The sequence below is a fragment of the Rhinichthys klamathensis genome, unplaced genomic scaffold, assembly GCF_029890125.1.
Source record: "Rhinichthys klamathensis goyatoka isolate OS25496 unplaced genomic scaffold, OSU_Roscu_1.1 h1tg000059l_1, whole genome shotgun sequence".
Classification (NCBI taxonomy): Eukaryota; Metazoa; Chordata; class Actinopteri; order Cypriniformes; family Leuciscidae; genus Rhinichthys; species Rhinichthys klamathensis.
The window spans coordinates 966,527-991,717 of NW_026606604.1; the positions used below are offsets into that span (position 1 = coordinate 966,527).

At 41.9% G+C, this 25,191-nt stretch overlaps 1 protein-coding gene across 4 annotated transcripts in view; it reads left to right on the forward strand.

The window, feature by feature from the left end:
- The window catches only part of cunh8orf34 (chromosome unknown C8orf34 homolog), a 101,872-nt gene that overhangs the window by 35,517 nt on the left and 41,164 nt on the right, over positions 1–25,191 (forward strand). The window lies entirely within an intron of this gene.

Sequence of the window (25,191 nt, forward strand, 5' to 3'; positions counted from 1 at the left end):
TCGCAAAGATAATACTTAAAGGTGCCGTAGGTGATTCTCTGCAGAATTTTTTTTTGTTATGCTGGTTGAAAGTCTCCTCATATCCTGATAGCAATCACTCTGTTAAGCGGTCTAAATGTATTTTTTATAAATATGTCGTCTGTGGAAGGCGTAGGACCATAACATGTTCGTTCAATCGTTGTGTTCGGTCCGAACGGTCCTATAGCATGTGTTCCCTGCCAGTCAACATGTGTTTGCATGCGACTGCACAGGCTGTTCACGCAGACATAATAAGTCATCAGCACATTCACGTACACTGTGCAGACAGAGCTAGTATAGGAGGCAAGCAGCATCAACCTAACTTTCCTTCTAAACCGACAACAAGTGGCACTGGCAAAGGATCTACGATCTTTCCTACAATAATCTATATGAACAATTCCAGTCTGGTTTCCGTCCTCTTCATAGAACAGAAACGGCACTCCTTAAAATCACTAATGACCTTCTGCTGCTGACTCTGGTTTACTATCCATTCTCCTTCTGCTTGATTTGAGCGCGGCCTTCGATACAATTTCACACACTATCCTTTTAGACAGACTCTCCTCTATTGGTATCACTAACACACCTCCTAACTGTTTTTTTCCTATCTCTCAGGCCGCACTCAGTTCATTCAGTTAAAATCATTCACCTCTCATTCAGTCCCTGTCATCACAGGAGAGCCCCAGGGCTCTGTCCTGGGGCCCCTACTGTTCATTATTTATCTTCTCCCTCTTGATCACATCTTCCGTAAATATCAGATTCAGTTCCATTGCTATGCAGATGACACCCAGCTCTATCTTTCAACCAAACCTAATTCAAAACTTCCACCATCTTCCCTTACTAACTGTTGTCTTGACATAAAATCCTGGTTCACTTCAAACTTCCTTAAATTAAATAGCAATACAACAGAATTGCTTCTTATAGGTACATAAAACCACGGCGAGGTATATACGAACTGGATGCACCGAGATGAAAGCGCAGACTGCCTGTCGCGGGAGATGAAAATGGCAAAATGCGCTTTTCGTGTCATGCATATGCATTCATGGGATGGTCAAGGGGAAAGTGGGAGTGTCACAGAAAGAGATGGGAGGGGAAGCGTAAACTGCGCCTAATTATGTATTCCGCGTTATGTACAGAAAAAGCCTGTGAAAGCGCGCCTCTATTTTGCGCTGAAAATTCTCCGCTTCTTAAAAGCAGGTGTAACTTAGGAAGCGGGTTTCCTGGCATATGCCTCCTGGTGAAATGGCAGCAGTAATCCGAGCAAGACGAAGACATAGGCTAAGGAGATGAGCTGAAAAGATTTTTTGCCACAAGAATCACACTTTTTCAGTTGAGTGAAAACTAAATCATTAAGACAGATTAAGCAGCTACGCAATATTACAGTTACTGGAAGAAATCAAAGATGACATCGAATCTCCGACTCAGCGTTCATATTCCATTCCAGCAGTTGTTAAACTCCTCGCTACATTACAATTATTGGTATCAGGATCATTTCAAACAGTCATAGCATCAGCAGTAAGAGGAGGAGACCCATTCAATTGCGCTTTTAAATACGCGCAATCTACGGTATAGTGGGTGGGGACGGGCGCTGATTACCTGATGAACTGCAGGTTTAGTACATAACACGCAGACTGCGGTTTCACATCAAGCGCTTTCTGCGTCTTGGCCATGGCGCTATTAACGCTGCGTTCGCAAATGTACGTACATCTGGCCCTGGGTGTCATCTTCGATAGCGCCCTCTCTTTTACGTCTCATGTTAATAATGTTACCCGGTCTGCTTACTATCATCTTCGAAATATCAACCGTCTGCGCCCTTTCCTCACGCCTCACTCCACTGCCATTCTTGTTCATAGTTTAGTCACTTCTCGTTTAGATTACTGCAATTCCCTTTTGTTTGGCCTCCCGCATAAAACCCTCCGTAAACTTCAAATGGTCCAAAATTCAGCTGCTCGTATTATCACTCGTACCCCTCTATTCATCACATCACTCCTATCTTACAGCAGCTCCATTGGCTCCCTATCATTTACCGTATCAACTATAAAATACTTCTCCTCACTTTTAAAGTCATTCATAATCTCGCCCCTTCATATCTTTTTTGATCTTCTCCATATACCCACACCCGCTCGCACTCTTAGATCCTCTTCTTCCATCCATTTCACTGTTCCCCGTGTCCGCCTTGTTACTATGCGGAGCAGAGCTTTCAGTTGCTCTGCTCCTCAGCTCTGGAACTCGCTTTCACCGGACCGCCGTAATATTGATTCCCTCTCGCATTTTAAATCAAAACTCAAAACCCATCTTTTTAAAATAGCTTACTCCTTCTGATCACAACTGCATTGTATTTTTAATTATATTGTATTACATAGTTTTTTACTTAAATATTGTTATTGTTTTGTTGATGTATGGTGACCTTGAGTGTCAAAAGGCGCCTTAAAATAATATATATCTTCATCGGAGCTAAGCAGACTCTCATCGTGGAAACCCTGTCATGCAAGAAATATTATTACAAACTGACAAGTTTTGCTAGCTAAAACCGAAAACTTGCTGCATCTAATTCTGTTTTTAAGAATTTGTTTAGGTTTGGTATTGTAGTACTGTTACTAACTGCACTGTAAAGTTTTCTCACCGGTGAATGACACATGATGTATTGCATTAAAGTTATCTCCGGTCTTCTTGGCTGTGCGCGTTCATGTTTTCAGGAGGCTTTCGACTGCGATTTTGGACTGCGGTGGGACGTGCACTTTTACTGCTATCAGGCTAAAGTTAGCATTTTCCCTGTTGAGAAAAAAAAAATAGTGCAAAAGATTCAGCTGTGCACTTACATAAATTGATGTTGTTGATAAATCTGCATTATTGTACCGTACTATATTCTATTATACTAAGTATCAGTATTGTTAGCTAAAAATATTTTTTGTCATTTAAATAAAGCTGAAATAAAAACTAAAGTACTAAAATTACTAAAACTGAAATAAAATACATTATTACAACTAAATATAAATATATATTTTTTTTATGTTATGGTCAGTTTCTGTGCTTTAGTTTGGCTTTCCTTGTTTTTGTTTGCCTGAGTTCTAATTTTTGTTTCTATGGTTTCTATGGTTTCTGATTGTTTCAGTTCTAGTTCATTAGCTCGTATTTAAACCCTGAGTTCTGTTAGTTCTTTGTTTGCGGTCGTATTTGAATTTGGTTGTTTGGTTATATTCCCTAAGAGTTCTAAGGATCTGTAGTAAAGTCTGTTTATTTTGCTACTCCGTGTTCGTTCGCTTTAACGGTACAATAGCCCCCCCCCCCCCCCCCCCGTTCTGCTTAGAGCAGGAAGAGCAAACCCTTGAGTAGGGCTGGGTATCGTAACAAAATGTTCGGTACCGATACCGATACCTTGACTTCGATACCGGTTCCTGAACGATACTTTTTTCGATACCAATTTTATGTAACCAGGTTTAACAATATAACATTACCTAATTTTTTTTTCAGTTTGTTGACTTTTTTACACTCATATTTTGAGTATGTTAAAAAGCACCAATGCTAAAGTTTTCTTTGTTTCCTAATCATTTAACAACATGTATTCTTTACTTCAATGAGCTCATTGTTTCTGCTTTAACTTAATGCATTAATTAACGATGAAACTGAATGAAAATTAATTGAAATGCATTACACTGTCACCTCTGATAACAGATCACTCTAAATTGTAATTTAGACATGCATTTTCTGTAAAGCTGCTTTGAAACGATATGTATTGTGAAAAATGCTATACAAATAAATGTGAATTAAATTAAATATAGGCTACTGGGGGGCGGGATATATACCTGCACGTGAAGCTTGCAGCAAAGCACTGGCAAAAGTAGCCTAATGATTATGGATGTGGAAACAATAGCAAGGAGATATTTTAATTATTTATTAATGAACAAGTGTTTACTAATGGTGTGTTCACACCGAACGCGAATTTAATTATTTGTGCGAGTAGATTACATACATAGTCAATGCAAAGACGCGAATAGACGCATCATTCGCGCCGGGCGTCGCGAATTGGGTGACGCGTTTGCCGCGAACGTCTTCCGCGCAAGTTGAAAAATTTGAACTCGAGCTGAAGATTCAAGCGTCGAACTAGACGCGATAGACGCGTATTTGACGCTCTATTCGCGTTCGATGTGAACACCATTACTCTCAAGTGTATTTTGTGCGCTTCAGTGCCTAGATTTACCGTGTTGCCGGTCTTGGCAGCAATGATCTTGTCGAAAATATTGCATCGCGTGCATCTGGCATCGAGTCTGGCACATGACATAGGTACACTTTGTATCATTTCCACATATTTTCTATCTATCTGGGTTGGGACGCAGGCTTACACACACACACACACACACACACACACTGCAGCCTCACGTGCGACGAGCCGCGTCTCTGGGCAGCCGCGTAAACTAGTGTTTTTCCGCCACAGCCAATCATGCTGCATGCTTATTGTTTCACTGACATTGACGAGATTAACCACTTAGGTACCGAAATGTGGTACCGAAAAACAAGACATGTTTCGATACTCGGTAGTATCGAGGCAATTCGGTCGGTACCTAAAAAGTACCGAACTCGGTACCCAGCCCTACCCTTGAGGACCACACAAAGACATTTTTAGACCCGGTGTGCCTTTACCCACTTTCCCGGATCGTTTTCCATACCAGCCTCAGCAAGAAATGATGGCCTGCCCGGTGATGGTCCTTGAGGAAATTCTGGCGCGTTTGTGGAGTGGGTGCTGGCAAACAGTGGATCACAGTTCACCATCCCCGCTGAGGAGGAAATACCAGCCCCACTCCGGCTCCAGAGCCCAGCCAGCCGCCTCCCACACTCTGCATGGAGCCTATGTCAGAGCCCGCCTGAGCCAGTGCCAGAGACAACGCCTGAGCCGATCCAAAGACAGACAGTCCTTCAGCCCCGCCTCCACTGGCTCCCTTCAGTCCCTCTGCTCCTCCTCTTTTGACTCAAATCGCATCCCGTCTTCACCTTGGGCCACCGAGTCCATAACTCCACCTTGGCCCATTGACCAGTTGGCTCCACCTGGGACCATCTGACCTCATGGCTCTACCAGGCTCCCTCATTCCTCCAGCTCCACCTTGGTCAGTCATTGCTTTGCCTGTGCTTCAGACTTCAGGGTCTTCAGCTGTGTTTCGTCCCTCTTCGCCTCTGGTTCCACCTCAGTCCACTAGGACCTACGGTGCTGTCCGGTCTCATCAGCTGTTCCACCTCCATCAGTTCCGTCTCAGTCTGTCATCCCCCTGGTTCTGCGTGCCAAGTCTCCATCATGGGTCCTTCCTCCCTTGACTCCACCGTGGGCCTTCTGTGTTTCTGGGCTTCTCGGGTTGTGCTCTGGGCCCTAAACTGGCTTTCCCTGCTCATGACTCCTCCCTGGCTCCTCCCGCCATTTTCTCCGCCCTGGTTTCTGCCTCCTTCATCTCCTCAATGGCTTCTCCTTTGCCCTGGCTTGTCCCATCTGCCAGTTCTGCATCCTCCTCCAGAGCCCCCACCCTCCCTCCTTTGTTGGACTTATTGTAATGGCGCAAGGACGGCGTGATTGTATTTATATACAATATATAACACAGTATATACCTTAAATGTGTGTCTATAAACCACTATTTACAGAATGGAAGCAGACAGCAGCACGTTCATGAAATTATACTTAGAAAAACAAGGACAAATTGTGTGGTTTGTATTATACTTTTGTCAGCAGATTGTTATGTTTAGAATCCCTATGAATAACTATGGTTTATCCTTGCTGCATGAATGATTACATGAGCGTGACATCCTAAGTCCTTGTTTCTGTGCTGGTGCCAGACCACCCCTCAGGTACCAGAGCTTTTTAGCAGTTTAGCTCCGTGGTATTAGCAGGTTGGTCCCTGCATGGGTGTAAAACGTAACCCAGCACCTCCCACACAAAATGCAATGCATGTGGCAAATCTGTAATTTTGAAACTATATGGAATGTCTCAGTTTTTAGAAAGCAGAACTTCCATTTCTGGTTGTTTTAAGACACTTTTATAGGGATACCTTTGTGGGGGAAAAAAGAAATGCGCATAAATGTATTAAATGTGCACTTTTAGTATTTGCCAAATCTTAAAAGTATATTAAAAACGGTACTTGTGGATAACATAATATTAATTAAATAAAAGGCCACTTAAGTGTACACTTTCACGATTATGTTTCCTAATACACTAAAGTACACTTTTAAATAGTGCACTTTTTAATAATGTCAAATTGAAAGTTTTACTATAAATTACATTTTAAATCATTATGTTTTAATTATATTTTGTCATGCTTGTCATGCTACAAATAGCCTATATTTAAATACATGACATACAAGTTTCAATAGAAATGTCATTAAAGTATATTTTATAATAAATGCTCAAGTAACTATGAAATTACATATTAAGTAGCCTACATTAAGTTCTACTTAAGTGGGTCAAAAAAGCACTCAAAAAGTTAATCAAAATTGCTTCTATTATAAAGTTAATCAAAATTGGGTAACACTTTACTTGAAGGGGTGTGCATAAGACTGACATGACACCTTCATAATCATGACATGACACATGTTATGAATATGAAGGAAGTTTTATGCATGTTTGTGACAACTGTCGTTAAGTGTCATTAGCTCAATTATGACATCTTTAATGCAAATATGACATTGTTTGAGATGTCTTTGTTATGACACCTTGACATAAACCAATACATCATAACCTGTCATTGTCTTTGTCATGACAACTTGACATTACTAAGACAACACAACCTGTCATAAACATGACATAGCAGATTAATTATCAAACTTAAGAAACCACTTAGCTTTATTGGTTAACATTACATTAAACTGTCAGGTGGTTGGTGTTGACATTGGCTGTCATGAAGCCATTATAACTGTTTAATGACAAATTCAGTTTGTACCACTGTAGTTGAGGTCACGAAAAATATTCATGACACAGTTATAATGGCCTTATGACAGCCAATGTCAAAACCAACCACATGACAGTTTAACTTAATTTAATGTAAAGTTGTCATGACAAAGACACTGACAGGTTATGATGTTATGGTTTATGTCAAGGTGTCATAACAAAGACATCTTAAACAATGTCATATTTGCATTCAAAATGTCATTATTGAGCGAAAGACACTTAATGACAGTTGTCATAAACATGCATAAACCCTACTTCATATTCATGACATATGTCATGTCATGGTTATGAAGGTGTCATGTCAGTCTTATGCACACCCCTTCAAGTAAAGTGTTACCCAAAATTGCATATCATTTTATATATATACAGTATACAGTTATAGAATATATGTTCTTTTAACTTGACCACTCTTTTAGAACATTGTTTCCTGCGCGAGGTGCTGTAAAAATGTGAGACGCGAGCTCAACGGTCAAACATGTCCGTCTAGTGTCTGTTTTGATTGATACAGCCAACAACAGAACATTTAGATTGTTTATCCCGTAGCTGAAACATTCTTGTGTTTCCACTAGCTGCTCTAGCAAGGACATAAACACGGCACCATGGCACCAAACACCATGTAAAAGTGAATTTTGCATAATAGATCCCCTTTAATTTTTTGGTGTCTTTGTCACACAAAGCTATTGTATGGTTTCTTGACAGTCCCTGGTCACTATCCACTCTCTTTCTATGTGACTAGACATGCTGTATAGCATCTAATATTGTGTGTCCACAGAAGAAGTGAACTATCCCCTTGAATAAACATTTCACGTGTCAGCGTTTATTACTAAAAGTGGTACTGAAGAAGCTTTTCATCAAGTGCCGGTTGTGTTCTTCTTGTTCCTTATTTGAGGGTAAAGAGTTGCCTTCTGTCACTGCACACAGAGACCTGTCCGAGGAGCTGATTTTGTTTTTGTGGGACTCGGTGTGCCCTTGGTTGTGTGTGTCTGTTAGCAGCAACCTGGTGAGCTGATCTGCTGCACTGAGGCTTTCTCCTGCAAAGGATGCTGGGAGATAATGAGATTTTGTGTGCTCTGAGGCAACAGCAGAGAGGGCGTGCTGCTGGGAGGTTGGGATGGGAATACTTTAGTGATATTTCAACAACCTTTTTCTGTTCTTTTTCTATGAGTAATTTCTCTGACTATTAGTGATTGCTCATTAAAACTCACACTAATTAAGTTTAGTTTGACTGCTTTGACCGAGAGAACATGTAGAGCTCTCTGAAACTTACCATTTGCACTTGCCAATACAAATGCTCTTTTGAGTGCCTGTTAGAAAGCCTCTTTACCCATTAGCGGAAAACTGACTCCCAGTACCTGTAAGAGAAGATGCCTGGCTTTGTTCAGAATTGTATACTATTTACTACTATTACGCTTTCTGAAGTATATTAGTGAGGGGAAGTCTGAATCTTTGTCTGAAAGAACCAGTTTGCAGAAGTTCTTTTCCATGAATCAGTTAAAAAATAATGTATAAAATTGAGGTTAAGGACAGACTTTTTGGGTGAACTAACCCTTTAATATCTTAAGTGCACGTAAATTTTTACAGCCCTCAAAAAACATTTTGTAACATCGCTTTCTTGACTCATTATTTGACTGCCGAAAGTGTTTTTTTGACACATATTGGATGAATAATTGATCAGATTTATCCAAGATGACTAGACTCCCTTTGCCAAATTAAATATACAACAATGTATTATATAAAACGAATCGGTTACCTAACGTAACCTCGGTTCTCTCTAGAAGAGGGAACGAGTATTGCGTAAGCTAGCTTACGCTGCGGGAAAGATTCATCTTTGCTGAGATATTGAAGCCAAAAAATTATTTCATAATTTGTATCCATTGACAACGCAGTTCCTCTGCGGCAGACCTAGAGCAGGCTAGCTAGCAGCTCATTGGTTCGCTCAGAGAGAACTGCTTAAGCCTATGGGAGAGCGGGGCTGAACCCGCTTCCAATGAGAGGCGCCCGCGCGCTCATTGCGTCATGGTCCGCCAGAATGGGCGTGGCTATGGTGTATATAACAGTCTCTCCCAGGCTTATATGTTGATTTATTTCAGCGTGAAGCGAAACGCTAGTAGCGCAAGCACGGCCGGGAACGCAATACTCGTTCCCTCTTCTAGAGAGAACCGAGGTTACGTTAGGTAACCGATTCGTTCTCTTACGAGAGGTTCTCTCGTATTGCGTAAGCTAGCTTACGCTGCGGGAACACCTGGTCAACGCCGTGCGCGCTATGAATCCACTCATGAATCCCAGGGTGATACCGGGGGATTTTTAACGTGGAGTGAATGTATTATGAGGCCGGCAGAGCGGGCACATGAAGTGTATACATAAGCATGTATGAGGCCGGCAGAGCGGGCACATGAAGTGTATAAGCATTTAAGGAGAGCACAAGGGGCGAACCGGTTGTGTGAGGGACTCCCAGTAATGCAGCTTCTTAAGGGAGCTGGTCGTTTAGACAGCTAGTAATTTTGCCTGCAAGGCGGGAACTTCCAAGTTGTAAAATCTGACAAAAGTGGATGGGGAGGCCCATCCCGCGGCCACACAAATGTCATGAATGGAAATTCCACAGGACCATGCCCACGATGAGGCCATGCCTCTAGTGGAGTGCGCCCTGATGCCCAGAGGGCAGGGCAGGCATTTAGATGCGTAAGCAGAGGCGATAGCGTCTACTATCCATCTAGACAGTGTCTGTTTAGAGGCGGCTAGACCTTTGGTGCGCCCCCCAAACGACACGAAAAGCTGCTCAGCGCGTCTGAACGCGGCAGCGCGCGTAGTGTACAATCTCAGAGCCCGCACCGGGCAGAGGAGATTGGCGTCGCGCTCACTATCGGATGAAGGCAGAGCCGATAGGGAAATAATCTGAGCCCTGAACGGGGTACCAATCGCCTTCGGGACATAGCCATGTCTAGGTTTGAGAATGACAAGAGAATCATTCGGACCAAACTCGAGACACGCGGCGCTGGATGAGAGCGCGTGAAGATCCCCCACGCGTTTTACTGAGGACAGAGCCGTCAGAAAAACGGTTTTGAGCGAGAGGTATTTTAGGTCCACAGACTCGAGCGGTTCGAACGGGGGTGCTTTCATAGCTTCGAGAACTATAGAAAGATCCCAGATAGGAACCGAAGGGGGGCGCGGAGGGTTCATCCTCTTAGCTCCCCTGAGGAAGCGGATGACTAACTCGTCTTTGCCCAGGGACTGAGCGCGTCGGGGTTCAGAGAACGCCGCGACGGCTGCCACGTAAACCTTGAGAGTGGAGGGGGACCTGCCCTTGTCCAGCATCTCTTGAAGGAAAACAAGCAAAGACGGCACCTCGCATGACCGTGGGTCCAGATGTTTGTCGGTGCACCATTTTGAGAACACAGACCATTTAGACGCATAGAGCCTTCTCGTGGAAGGTGCTCTAGCCTGTATGATAGTGTTTCTTACTCCTTCTGGCAAATCAACGAATAGTCGTTGATCACCCATGCATGTAGCGCCCAGCGCCGTGGATGGGGGTGCCAGATCGTGCCGCGAGCCTGAGAGAGGAGATCTGCTCTGACTGGGATGGGCCACGGGGCTGTCTGCGACAGCTGAGTGAGCTCCGGAACCCAATTCTGACTCTCCCAACGCGGGGCTATGAGGAGCACCGAGTGGCGTGTGTCCCTGATCCTCTGAATTACCTGTGGTAGCAGAGCGATCGGAGGGAATGCATAGAGCGGGCGGCGAGGCCATTCCTGGGCTAGCGCGTCCTCGCTCCTTGAGAAAAATATTGGGCAGTGAGCGTTCTCTTCTGACGCGAAGAGGTCGATCCTCTGCTCTGCCGAATAGCCGCCACAGTATTTGGACCGTTTGTGTGTTCAGGGACCATTCTCCTGAGGAGATGAGGTTCCTGGACAGTATGTCTGGACCGTCGTTCAGATGGCCCGGCACATGCGTCGCTCTGAGCGAGAGCAGGCGGCTCTGAGACCAAACTAAAATGCGGTGTGTCAGTAGGAAGAGATTCCTGGACCTGACACCGCCCTGACGGTTGAGATAGGAGACCACAGCCATGTTGTCCGAACGGATCAGGACGTGGTGTCCCCGAATGAGCGAGAGGAAGCGCGAAAGCGCGTTCTCGACCGCAAGCATTTCCAGACAGTTTATGTGTAAGGGGCTTTCCTGTGTCGACCAATGGCCGAAGGCCGGTGAGCCCTCGCAGACTGCACCCCAACCCGTGTTGGATGCATCTGTCGAGATGACTTTTCGGCGAGAAAAGGTCCACATCGTGACGCCCTGTCGAAACCATTCTGCTACTGTCCATGGCTGCAGCGCCGTGAGACATGTCTGCGTAACTCTGATCAGCTGGCGGCCCGTGTTCCACGCGCGGTGGGGTACACGGCTGTTTAACCAAAGCTGAAGCGGACGCATGTGCAGAAGGCCCAGCTGAAGCACAGCGGAGGCTGAGGCCATGTAACCCAGCATCCTCTGAAAAGTTTTCAGAGGTGAGCGGGTGCCCATCTGAAACGAGGCGGCCAGTCGCTGTACACTGCGCGCGCGCTGTGTAGACAGGCGAGCCGTCATCGTGACCGAGTTCAAATCTATTCCTAGAAAGGAAATCGATTGACTGGGTTGAAGGGAGCTCTTTGTCCAGTTGACAGAGAGGCCCAGCGTTTTCAGATGGTCGAGGAGAACTGCGCGGTGCGACAGAAACTCCGTCCGTGATTGGGCCAAAATCAGCCAGTCGTCCAGATAATTCAATATGCGCAGCCCCTGGCTCCGCAGGGGGGCGAGCGCCGTATCCATGCACTTCGTAAATGTGCGGGGCGCCAGAGATAAGCCGAACGGGAGAACGGCGTATTGATAAACATGACCCTCGAAGGCGAAACGTAAGAATGGCCTGTGACGGGGATTTATCTGGATCTGAAAATAGGCGTCTTTCAGGTCTAGAGAGATGAACCAGTCCCCCTGGCGCACCTGCGCGAGGAGTTTCCTGGTAGTGAGCATCTTGAACGGTCTCTTCATGAGCACTTTGTTCAAAGACCTGAGATCTAAAATCGGTCTGAGGCCGCCGTCTTTCTTGGGAACCAGAAAATAACGGCCGTAAAACCCCGACTCGCTCATAGATAGAGGAACTCTCTCTATAGCCCTTTTGCACAATAGTTTTGCTATCTCTGAACGGAGCAGAGTCACTGCTTCTGGGTTCACAATAGTTTCTAGCCGCGCTCGGAAACCTGGAGGGCGGCGGTGGAACTGTAAGCGATAGCCTAGCCTTATTGTGTTTAGCACCCACTGGGAAATTCCCGGAATAGCTTCCCACGCTTGAAGCGTAACGCTAAGGGGTGAATGGCTACATGGTCCCCGTTGCTGCACACAGCGGGCCGCGCGGGCGCGCTCATAGTGTTTATGACAGCGGGACTTACACTCAGAGAGGAGTTTAAGGGCCGTGTAACAGAGAGAGCAGAGGTGGGACTGAGCGCTTATGCACTCTGAAACTCGAGCGGGTTGGAACCGCTTTATGAGAGTGGGCTCTGTGAGACACACGGGAACTGAAAAGCTTTTGTGTATGAGTGAACACAGTGTTGTGGGCACATTTTCTACACGTGAGGCTTTTATGCTCTTTTTGAGCTATCTCTGGGACGCCGTGAAAACGGTGTTTGTGCACATGCAGTGCTTTGTGTATGAGTGAACACAGTGTTGTGGGCACATTTTCTACACAATAGGTTTTTGATGCTCTTTTTGAGATATCTCTGGGTCGCCGTGAAAACGGTGTTTGTGCACATGCAGTGTTTTGTGTATGAGTGAACACAGTGTTGTGGGCACATTTTCTACACAAGAGGCTTTTATGCACTTTTTTTTTTTTTTTTTTGGATTTCTCTGGGACGCGGTGAAAACGGCGTTTGTGCACATGCATGTTGATGGCGGTGTACACTGCTGCAGTAGCCGTGCGAACGGGGACTGACAGAGGGCGAAACCTTGATGGCGGTTCAGCCATGGTGAGAAATAGCCGTCCTTTTCTCAGCTGAGGCTGGTCACGTGAGCGGCCTGCAGCGGGATATATATATAGCCTGAAATCGCTGCACTTGTGACGCGCGTCGCGTGCAAGTGCGTGTTAGAAACGTGAGCGCTGCAAGCGGGCACGAGACTATTTTTAGCCTGCAGAGGCTGGACTTGTGACGGCATAAAAATTATCTGCGAGAGCCGGAATCGAACGCGGGTCTCTGGCGCGAAAAGCTTTGTGATACACCACTGAGCCACAGGGGTAATGACACAAGCACAGTAGCGCGAGCAGATAAGAGGGCGTGATAGCAGTAACAGGTTCGGCCTCAGCGGAACTAACACACTATAACCCATTTGTCCAGCTTTATGCTCGGAAATGAGAACGTTTCTCATGAGCGCGGGAGAGCGCGGCCGCTTTCTGTCACGTGAGAGAGCTGGGCGCGAGCTCAGAGCTGCATAAAGATTATCTGCGAGAGCCGGAATCGAACACGGATCTCTGGCGCGAAAAGCTTTGTGTTCCACCACTGAGCCAGGGGTAAAGACACAAACATAACAGCGCGAGCAGATAAGAGGGCGTGATAGCAGAAACAGGTTCGGCCTCAGCGGAACTGATACACTATAAACGCTTTATGTAGCGGCGTTATATGCAGGCGGGAGAGCGCGGCCGCTTTCTGTAACGTAAGAAAGCTAGCCGAGAGCTCAGAGCTGCATAAAAAATTATCTGCGAGAGCCGGAATCGAACACGGGTCTCTGGCGCGAAAAGCTTTGTGTTCCACCACTGAGCTAGGGGGAAGACACAGGCTTAATAGCGCGAGCAGATAAGAGGGTGTGATAGCAGCGACTAGTTCGGCCTCGACGGAACTTAACGCACTATAAACCCACTTGCCGGTGACGCGTATGCATGGGGCCGGGCTAGCTCTCTTGTAAAGTAAAGAAAGCTAGCCGCGGTTGGCACAGCTGTAAGCCGCTCGTCCCCCATTCAGCGCTCGTAGGCGGTGAGAGGGGGAGGCGGCGTAACGCTTCGAGTCGAGCCCGCAGGGTCAACAACAGAAGCCCAATCGCAGAGGAAACATCCGCCGTTGGCGAGAGAAAGCTCTGCGTGTCCCAGTCCCAGGCAGAGAGCGCAGAAGAAGGCGGGCTCTGGCGCTGAGAGGGACGCGGCATGAGCCGCAGGTGTGCGAGGCATCTTAAAAAAGACGCTCGCTGCTCTTTTAGATACACACACACAATACAAGAAGCTTTTTGGTAAAGGATATGAATCCGTCGGATGGCGCTAGCTTGCAGGACGGCTGAAGGTGGCGAAGACGGCCGGCTTCCTCAGACTCCCAGATGCTCGCTAGAAGGTGCCTTTTTCCACGACGGCGGCTTTTCTCAGGACAGCAGAAGCGTGTAGCTCGCTGAAGATGAAATGAATCAACATATAAGCCTGGGAGAGACTGTTATATACACCATAGCCACGCCCATTCTGGCGGGCCATGACGCAATGAGCGCGCGGGCGCCTCTCATTGGAAGCGGGTTCAGCCCCGCTCTCCCATAGGCTTAAGCAGTTCTCTCTGAGCGAACCAATGAGCTGCTAGCTAGCCTGCTCTAGGTCTGCCGCAGAGGAACTGCGTTGTCAATGGATACAAATTATGAAATAATTTTTTGGCTTCAATATCTCAGCAAAGATTAATCTTTCCCGCAGCGTAAGCTAGCTTACGCAATACGAGAGAACCTCTCGTAAGAGAACAGTGTGAAACAATATTGGGTAACACTTTACAATAAGGTTTCATTTGTTAACATTAGTGAACATGAAGTAATAATGAGCTGCACTTTTTTAATTGAGCAGCATTTATTTAATCTTTGTTAATGTATTGGTAAATGTTGAAATTAACATGATTAAAATCAAAAGTTGTATTTGTTAACATTAGTTAATGCACTGTGAACTAACATGAACAAACAATGAACAGCTGGATTTGTATTAACTAACGTTAACAAAGATGAATAAATACAGTAACAAACGTATTGCTCATGGTTACTTCATGTTAGTTAATACATTAACTAATGTTAACAAATGAAACCTTACTGTAAAGTGTTACCCTATATACTATAACATATTATAATCCATATAATGTAAGCTATTCCATTCTGAACATAGCCTATGCCTAATTTCTCCATCAATACTTCCTGCTTTGCAGAAAACACACTCCTCTTACTTTAGAGCCCTTGCTCTAGGTCTTTAAATAGATATTGGGAACTGTTTCCAGAGATGTTTTGTAACGTGTCAATAGACAATACACGAGACAATAGGTCATATAAATGATATTTTACTCCAAATGATTAGAGACTTATTGATTTATTGTGAGAGAGTGAAAGAAGGATTATGTGGGTATTTGATGAACCGCTCTCAGTAGTTGCAGGCTGATGGAGTTCCTGGTTTTTGGTGCTGGCATTGGCTCATCACTCATATCGAAAGTCAGACAAACAGTGAACAGATTGGAGAGAGTCACGGAGACGGGAGTGAGACACACTGTCTTTGGATCTCATTTCTTGTGTCAGTCCTGTGGTCCCTCCTGACCTGAAGCAGACAACAGTGTGACCCACGGTCTCATTAGAGCATCATCACCGAGAGCTGTATAGGTCACGGCAGCTATCATGGTTAATTATTGTGCTGGGAATAACATTACCTCACAATACAAATGTGTTCCTTTTAAAAGATTATCTGAACATATAGTAAGAGAAACATTGTAGCAGTTATTCAAGTCATTTCAAATATTAAAGAGATCATAGTTCTACACGACCGCTCACAAGTTTGAAATAATTGAGCAAAAAACAGTAAAATTAGTAATATCGTGGAGTATTGTTACAATTTAAAATGACAGTTTTCTATTTGAATATATTGCAAAATGTAATTTATTCCTATAATATCAATGCTGAATTTTCAGGATCATTACTCCAGTCTTCCGTGTCACATGATCCTTCAGAAATCATTCAATACGCTAATGTGCTGCTCGAGAAATATTTCTTTCTTTCTTTTTAAAATTTTTACCCCACTATTTTAATTGGTAGTGTATCATAGTTTTCATAGAAATAGTAAGCAGCTGTTTTCAACATTGAAAGACACTTCTTTCAAAAACATTATAAAAAAAATTCCAAACTTTTAACTGGTAGTCACAGTTTAAGCTGATAATGTTGGGATGTCATTTAGCATTATCATTAGTATTAAAACAGACAAAGCGACACACCTATATCAGTCAAAATTTCTATGAGTTTATAAATAAAGTAAAATCTAGTTTATTAATGACTAGTAAGGTGGGATTCAGAGTGCAGTACCTCAAGATGTCAAACGAAGATATCTGAAGTTTGCATGTGGTTATTCTGTCCTCTAGTGGCAAAGATCAGAGCAACATTTTCTCAGATTGTATTATTTTTCTGTTCTAAACCTCCTCGTCTGTCCTCTCCTCTCCTCCTGTTTGAAATAAACCGCATTCTCATATGTACTATTGCTGCGAGATTAATTTGTGAGCCCATCAGCCCATCTCTCTGGAGAAAATACAATGTAACTGCATTTAAACCCTCTTCCCACCGTGCTCTATAGAGAAATTAACTCGATTCAAAAGAGTGCAATTATGCTAATGAAGAAACTGTACCTGATGTTTTCAGCCCACAGTTTTCTCTGTTTACATGTATTCAGTGGAGGTGCTGCTCAGGCTGTTTACTGAACATATTGACTGGGCACTGGAGGGAATCAACGGCTGTGCTGCTCTAATTGTCTTGCTCCTCTGGCAATACAGTGAAACTGCAATGAATTTCATTTTTATTATAACTCAGCTTCAGGGTAAAACTGAGGAAAGCTCCTAAATGGGTTGGAGTTAGGTTTCTGAGTTATAGATACAATCCCCATATAAGTAAGCAATAGTGTGTCTCAAAACCATGTGACCTGCATCATTACCAGACCTATTATTACCAGTGCCTAAGAGAGGGCTCTTAAAAACATGAAATTGATTTAAACATGTGAATGGACTTTTGGGGTGCCATCAGCCAATCAACGTTGTCATGATGTAATTGTCCTGTGGCTCCATGGCATTTACAAATAAGGTGACTGGCTCAAAAATAATTTGTTCAGAACAAACAAAGATGGCAAATTTTAAATATCATACTTGCAGGGCACCCTGAGCCAGCCGGATAACTGCCATAGAGACAATTTTCAGCAATATTTTATTGCATAGTCCTTTAATTAATATGTTTTATATATTACTTGTCATGATAATTGGTTATGAGTTTGATTAACAATTAATCTGTTTATTTTTAATTGATTTTAAATTACTTCAATATATATGTATATACAAGTTATTTAAAACGTATGCAAGACATAAAATAACAGGCCATATGTTTTAAAATCTGAACTATGCTACTATGCTAGTATTGTATCATATTATATTATATTAAATCATATTATTAGTTAGGTTTTTTTGTATTTTACTACTAGATTTAGACATAAGATTGACTGTCAATGTCAGCTTTTTACCACTAGAAGGAAATGCTAGTTAGAATTTTTTTCCTTCATTTGAACTGCTTGAACTGTTGAAGTAAAATGAACCAAAGTGCATTTGCTGACGTTGAAGATGTATCATTGTTTATAAAGGGTTATGAAAATATGAAATTAGTATCTGGAAAATTATAATAACAGTCTTAAATCTGTTGCCGACCTGACGTCTCCTTTTATTCTGGGCTTATTGACACTAAAAAGTAAGTTCTTTGTATAAACAAATCAACAAAAGCAGTGTCTCAGTGGAAAATGACTCGCAACTTTGTATATGAGATAAATATATGTGGGGCCAATCATCATATATCGTCTCTGTGCACAGTTAACCACATTTTGAAACTCTTTTTTTTTATTTTTGAAGAAAAACCCTGTTTTTGGCAGCACAGAGTTATCTTTTGGTTAGTTAATAAACCAACATGGTAGAAAACCCTTTTCCCAAGACATGGGTGCTTTCCCATGACAGAGCAACACTGAAGATTGCCTTTATGATTTTCATGGCCTCATGAAGTAGATGAAGACACAGATGAAGCCGCACATTTACAGTAAATGATGTCTGAAAAGAGAGCTCACGGGACACTGGTTGCTTTTTTGCTGTGCTAGTCAATCCTAGCGATGACAGATGTGTGTAAGTGAGACTAAAAGAAATAGTGTAGGACTATTCTCAGGTTGTTTTACATGTCTGAGCTGTGGCCACTCGGCAGGATGAATAAGCCATTTCTGCCAGGGTTTAGGGTTTCAGATTTTGTGGTGGTGGCCTTTAATCTGGTACAGACTCTGAAAATGAGTCTGGTCAAATCTGACACCTTTCAGACATGAGAAATAGATTCATGAAGGAGTGTACATGTGGGATGATGGGACAGAGTTGATAAATGGTGCCCTTGTCTCACACAGATCTTGAGTTGTAATTGTCTGGAGGATGGGTCACATATGGAGGGGTTCTGTGGGGGATGAAGCCCTCTCGTGCTGGAGGCCCACCCGTATGGCACATCTGAGACACCCACTCCGTCTCGCTCAGAGAGCCCCAGATGACATAGCAACTGTGAATCCCTACAGTGTGGTTTGTTGGTTTGGTTGACAATAAAAACGCGAAAATGTGGGAATTTTTGGGAATCTACAAGTGCTGAAGGAAATATTGCACTCTGGTTTATTGGTTTTTGAGTGACTTGTATCTGCGTGGAGATATTAGTATAGCTCACTTTTTTCTTTTCTTTTTTGCTGGAGATAAGTTTTAGGACTTGAAGCTGATGTGTATAATATCTGTACTTCTAATGGGATAGTAATTATCAAAATTGAATTGCTAAAATAATTAGATTTTTACACTTTCTGAATAAAATGTAAGAGGTGCTTGACCATGCAAAAGTCATCATTACGATATTTTTTTAAGGAAATTAAGAAGTTTACTTGTCAAGGACACATTAAATTGATCAAGAGTGACAGTAAAGACATTTAAAATGTTAAAAAAGATATATATATATAATATATATATATATATATAAAAAACATTAATGAAATAAATACACTACAGTTTGAAAGTTTAGGGTTAGTAAGATTTTTTTTTAGATGCTGAATTTAATGTTTTTATTTAGCATGGATGCTTTACATTGATCAAAAGTGACAGTAAATAGTATATTTTGTAACAAAAAAGTATTTACTACAAATAAATTCAGCCTTGGTGAACATAAGAGACGTATGATACCAAGATACCAACCCCAAACTTTTGAACATTAGTGCATGTAATACAGTGGTGTGAAAAAGTGTTTGCCCCCTTTGTAAATATGATCAGAGATGGCTGTAAAAAATAAATCTGCATTGTTAATCCTTTTGATATTTTATTTAAAAAATTTGAAAAAATCTAACCTTTCATTGAAGTAAAAGAATTGAAAGTTGGGGGAAAATCACATTATGAAATAAATGTTTTTCTCCAAAACACGTTGGGAACAATTATTTGCCCCCTTTTATTAAATACTTTTTGCAACCTCCTTTTTCCAAGATACCAGCTCTGAGTCTTCTCTTATAATGCCTGATGAGTTTAGAGAACACCTGACAAGAGATCAGAGACCATTCCTGCATACAGAATCTCTCCAGATCCTTCAGATTCCCAGATCCATGTTGATGCTTCTTCTCTTCAGTTCAGCCCACTCATTTTCTATGGGTTCAGGTCAGGGACTGGGATGGCCATTGCAGATGCTTGGTTTTGTGCTCAGTGACACATTTTTGTTTTGATTTTGATGCTTGTTTTTGGATCACTGTCCTGTTGGAAGATCCAACCACGGCCCATTATAAGATTTCTAGCAGAGGCTGTCAGGTTTTGATTTTTTATCTGTTGGTATTTGAACGAATCCATGATGCCATATATCTGAACAAGATGTCCAGGACTTCTGGCAGAAAATTAGGCCCACAACATTAAAGATACAGCAGAGTATTTCATTCTAAACATGGGGTACTTTTTTATCCCTGTGTGCACCAAACCCACATTAAGTGTTTGCTGCCAAAAAGCTCTTTTTTTTGTTTCATCTGACCATAGAACGTTTGAAAAGTAACTGACACTACAGGAACTTCAAATGGGACGGGTTCTATGGTCAGATGAAACAAAAAAAATTAGCTTTTTTGGCAGCAAACACTTAAGATGGGTTAGGTTCATACAGGTATAAAAAGTACCCCATGTGTAGAATGAAATACTCTGCTGTATCTTTAATGTTGTGGGCCTAATTTTCTGCCAGAAGTCCTGGACATCTTGTTCAGATATATGGCATCATGGATTCGTTCAAATACCAACAGATAAAAAATCAAAACCTGACAGCCTCTGCTAGAAATCTTATAATGGGCTGTGGTTGGATCTTCCAACAGGACAGTGATCCAAAAACAAGCATCAAAATCAAAACAAAAATGTGTCACTGAGCACAAAACCAAGCATCTGCAATGGCCATCCCAGTCCCTGACCTGAACCCATAGAAAATGAGTGGGCTGAACTGAAGAGAAGAAGCATCAACATGGATCTGGGAATCTGAAGGATCTGGAGAGATTCTGTATGCAGGAATGGTCTCTGATCTCTTGTCAGGTGTTCTCTAAACTCATCAGGCATTATAGGAGAAGACTCAGAGCTGGTATCTTGGAAAAAGGAGGTTGCAAAAAGTATTTAATAAAAGGGGGCAAATAATTGTTCCCAAAGTGTTTTGGAGAAAAACATTTATTTCATAATGTGATTTTCCCCCAACTTTCAATTCTTTTACTTCAATGAAAGGTTAGATTTTTTCAAATTTTTTAAATAAAATATCAAAAGGATTAACAATGCAGATTTATTTTTTACAGCCATCTCTGATCATATTTACAAAGGGGGCAAACACTTTTTCACACCACTGTATTAATATGCATATGTGGAATTTTCCAGATATATATCCATCCTGTATATAAAAATATTCTTACTTGTAACTTGATGTAACTTTTTTTCAGAATGATTCAAAGTCTATTTCAGGCTCAGAATGAATCATTTGTTTTGGAATGGGATTGCACTGATTGTGCTTCGTTTTTGATTCCCTAAAAAGCACCAGTTCATAAGAGTCATTTTTTAATGAATATGTGAATTTATCATTTTGTAGAATGATTCAAAGACGTTTGTGAGTCTTTTTCAGGCACTGATTGTGCTTTTTTAGCTTGAATCCCTAAAAAGGCCAGTTTATAAGAGTCATTTCTTCATGAATCGGACTACACTGGTCACGCTGTATGATGTTTCATGAGCCCTTAAGGACAACTTTGGAAAGTTATTACAGTATAGTATTTTATAGTCCCTTCACACTAAACCAAAATAGGATACATATTTTAACACTAAATAAATGACACACTTTGCCTTTAAGAAACACTTGTTTATGATGCTGCGATTAATCCTATTTTACATTCTATTTTAATGGCAAGCGGCATCATTTTTTGCGGTATCGAGTTGCGGGTTATCATGTTGATCTGTTTCACATTAACCCCCCAGATGACGCTAACTCTTGGTATTTTATAGATGTGGTGTGATGGAAGTGGATTAAGCGATCAGGGCACTGCTTTTGTTTAGTGATGTCCTTGGCAGCTGCCGCCACCCTCTGCTCTTCCCCGACGCCAAGAACTCTCTCCAGGATGCAGAGACACAACAGTTGCCCTGGCAACGGCATAAACAAATAACAGAGATGCACCACTGTGCCCGGGATGTACAGTTGTTTTTCAGGGATGCCGGTGATGATGGAACATGCTGGTGTAAATTACAGTGATCTTCATTCTTTCACATCAAGGAGGCTTGGCTGTGGCAACTATATGGTATCTTTGATACGCTGATAAGACGGAAAGAAAGTCCCTCATGAGAAATTATTGCTCTTATATGGCTTTTACCACACACTTGCAGATGTATTACCTAATCGCGGGAAGTGTGCACTTGTGCCAAGACACTGCAAGCCGCAGCTCAAAGATTTATTGTGTAGGCCAAAGTGAGCCATTTATTAAAACTGAAAGACAGCTGAAAAGATCCAGTGAGAGCATGAAGTAACCCACAGACCCTTAGGGATTTACAGTAGAGCAAAAACATCAAAATTTGATGTATTTGTAAGAACGAACCCATAGACCTAACAATAAACATTTCCAAAAATCATACTAGTAACAAATACAGTGAGTCATGCTTGAGTCCTGAAGTCGTGGATATGAATGGTCTGTTTTGTAATCTTGTGATAATGTTATTTTGCACACTGTAACTCCTATCAGAGAGTTTGTGTGTGTCTTTGTTCCTTAGGTTTGTTTCTTAGTCCTCATGATGTGATAACAGGAACATCACCCCTGCTATCAACAGTCAAGCATGTTTGCAGTCAAGTACGTGTCTATATACCGGATATGAAACATAAATGTAGGGGTTGTTGAATGAGTTACTTGATTTATGAGGTCTTTACTGTCTTTTACCTTTACCTTTAGGGAATGCTAAATATGTCTGGCAGATTATTGAGATTATTTTCTTTTAGGACCTGGGTTTTCAAACGGGTCCAAAATATCGTAGAAACTCGTTGCGGCCATGCAGTTTGTCCCCCTAGTAGACTATCTAGAAGCATGGAAGCTTCTACCCAATGTGTCTCAGTGGGTCCTGTGTACGGTGGAAAAAGGCTACAGGATCCAGTTCGGGTCCTGTCCACCAAGATTAAGGGTATTTAAAGACTGTCGTGGATCCCTAGCAGGGTCGAGTTAGTACTGCCTTTCCTCCTCACGAGAGGCAGTCCGGGTTCTACAGCCGGTATTTCATTGTTCTAAAGAAGGATTGGGGGTTGTGTCCCATTCTAGATTTTCGGCTCTTGAATCAGTCTCTGAGGATATTCAGATGTTAACTATCCCGTTGATTGTGAGTCAAATTAAGTCAGAGGATTGGTTTGTCACCATAGATCTAAAAGACGTGTACTTCCACATATGCATCCTTCAACAACACAGGACATTTTTAGGGTTCATATTTGGGGGCAAAGCGTTCCAATATCTGGTTCATCAGTTTGGCCTAGCGCTATCCCCTTGTACCTTCACGAAATGCATGGACGCAGCACTGGCTCCCTTGAGACTTCATGTTCTCAACTGTATCGACGACTTCCGCTTGCCTTTGTAAGCTTCCGTGTAGCACCAATCAGGATTGGTCTAGTTTCACACATGCTTCAGACGTTATCACGCATAGGCGTTCCCATAGTGTTGTCTTCGACAGTGTTTCGTTCCCTTCTCAGGGAACAAGGGTTACAGTTATAACCCGTGAGGATTTTCACAATCTATCATTCATTCATAATATAACCATTGCCATTGTACATAAACTTATTAAACGTATTGATTCTTAAACAAGATTGTGTACTGTCTCTGAAGTGTCAGCGCCTCAGAGTCTTCTAGTCCTCAGCTACCACATCATCCTCGGCGTCATGTGTAACTCCACTTAATCCCGTCTTTCATTAACTCGAGATATAAACTTTGAAAGATCATTCATCATCGCCTGCCATGACAGACGTGAATTTTTTGCAGCATGGGGGGCAAATGTATTTTTAGAGAACGAAAGGGGCAACCCAGGGCCGTAATTATGAAAGTAGTTAAAATATTGTTTTCATTACAAAGCAAAACAAAACCGCTTTTCCCACTCACTTCAAAGTGGTGTATGTATGTGAGGACTAAACCACAGTGCTGGAACGTAACATTTTAGTCTTAATGAAACACAAATGCGGAAAGTGTGCAAAGTCTGAGACGTCTAGAACTTCTCTACAGTGAATTCTGTCAATTACCCGGCTCTGATAATTATGAGCTAGAGATGGAACATAAACCATGGAGCACTTTGAACTAAATTGGGAAACGTCATGTCTGCCTGCGCAGTCTGCGTTTATTATAGTTTACTGTCCATGGCTATGTGATTATGGAATTACATCTTAAACATCTTCTGAAATATATTAAAATAAATATATGTAACTTTTGGTGGGATTCAACAGTCTGAAGAACTTAAAGCACTTTGTACTTTCATTCAATAATGAGTTACAAATAGTGACTAACAAGCTCAACATACACCAAAAACATATGTATTATTGGAGTATGTTTTAAAAGAAAATACCATTACAGGTTTTCTTAAAATTTACACGTTTAATTCAATATGTTACTTGCATTTTCTTTGTAATTATTTGTGAAATTTGCAAGCAATTTCTGAGTGACAGAACATTTGTTTCGACAACATTTTTGGTGCATTTGTGTAGCAGTGTTATTTTAGTTCCATTGAGATACTATTATAGTTTTATTAATTAATATTATTAATGTTAATTAATATTATTATGAATTTATTTTTTATTTCTATATTTTCTGTTTTAATTTTAATTTTAGTTTGAGTCATTTTGTTGTGTTTTTGTCATTTTTATTATTTTTTAAATACATTTTTATTTCAGTTTTAGTTATTTTGGTACACTAAGAAAACGTTGGCTTTGGCAACTAGCTGAAACTTTAGTTTTTTTTTATTTTATTTTACTTAACCATTTTATTTTAAGTTACTTACGGTTTTAGTTTTGGTTAACTATAATAACCCTGTTGTGTAGACTTTCTTTGGTACATTAAACAACATGGAAACTTTGTCTAGAACAGGCACACACACTTTGGTAGTGCTTCGGTTGGTGTGAACAATTACAGGCAGAAATTCCTTGTCATCACTCCCGTCGTTGTTTGGATAATACTTTCCACCTCACTCCAGGGGCTCAGCATCCCCAGCAGTTGATTTATTCCACACTGAAGGTATGCAGTGACACTCCAGTAACGCATGACTGCTGCAAACGCACACTCACACAGACGCTGTGCTCTTGTTTTGTCTGGATGTGTGCAGCTGCTGGTATTTTGCTTTTCAGCGTTATCAAAAAATGTTGTGCAATATAAAGGTATCATTTGTATGGTGCATGTGAGGTAGATGAGGTATTCTCTGAACTGTTAGAGATTAAACAAGTCTTATACATCTCAAACTTTTAGTGTGACTTTGAGACAGTAGACAGCATGTTTATGATATATACAGGTTATGTACAGACGTAAACATTTATTTTTCGGCAGCATTTAGACCTGTTCTAAAATCTAGTGAGCTACTTACTGCCTACATAGGCAGCTGCCTTTTAAGGCTAGATGCTAATTGAAATGGATCTGTTTTAAGACACTTGCAGTATATATATGGAACCAAATTTGTCAGTTTTTAGTTATTTTTTTAACAGTCAATGTAATTCCTCTCAATGGTATACTGAGAAATGTA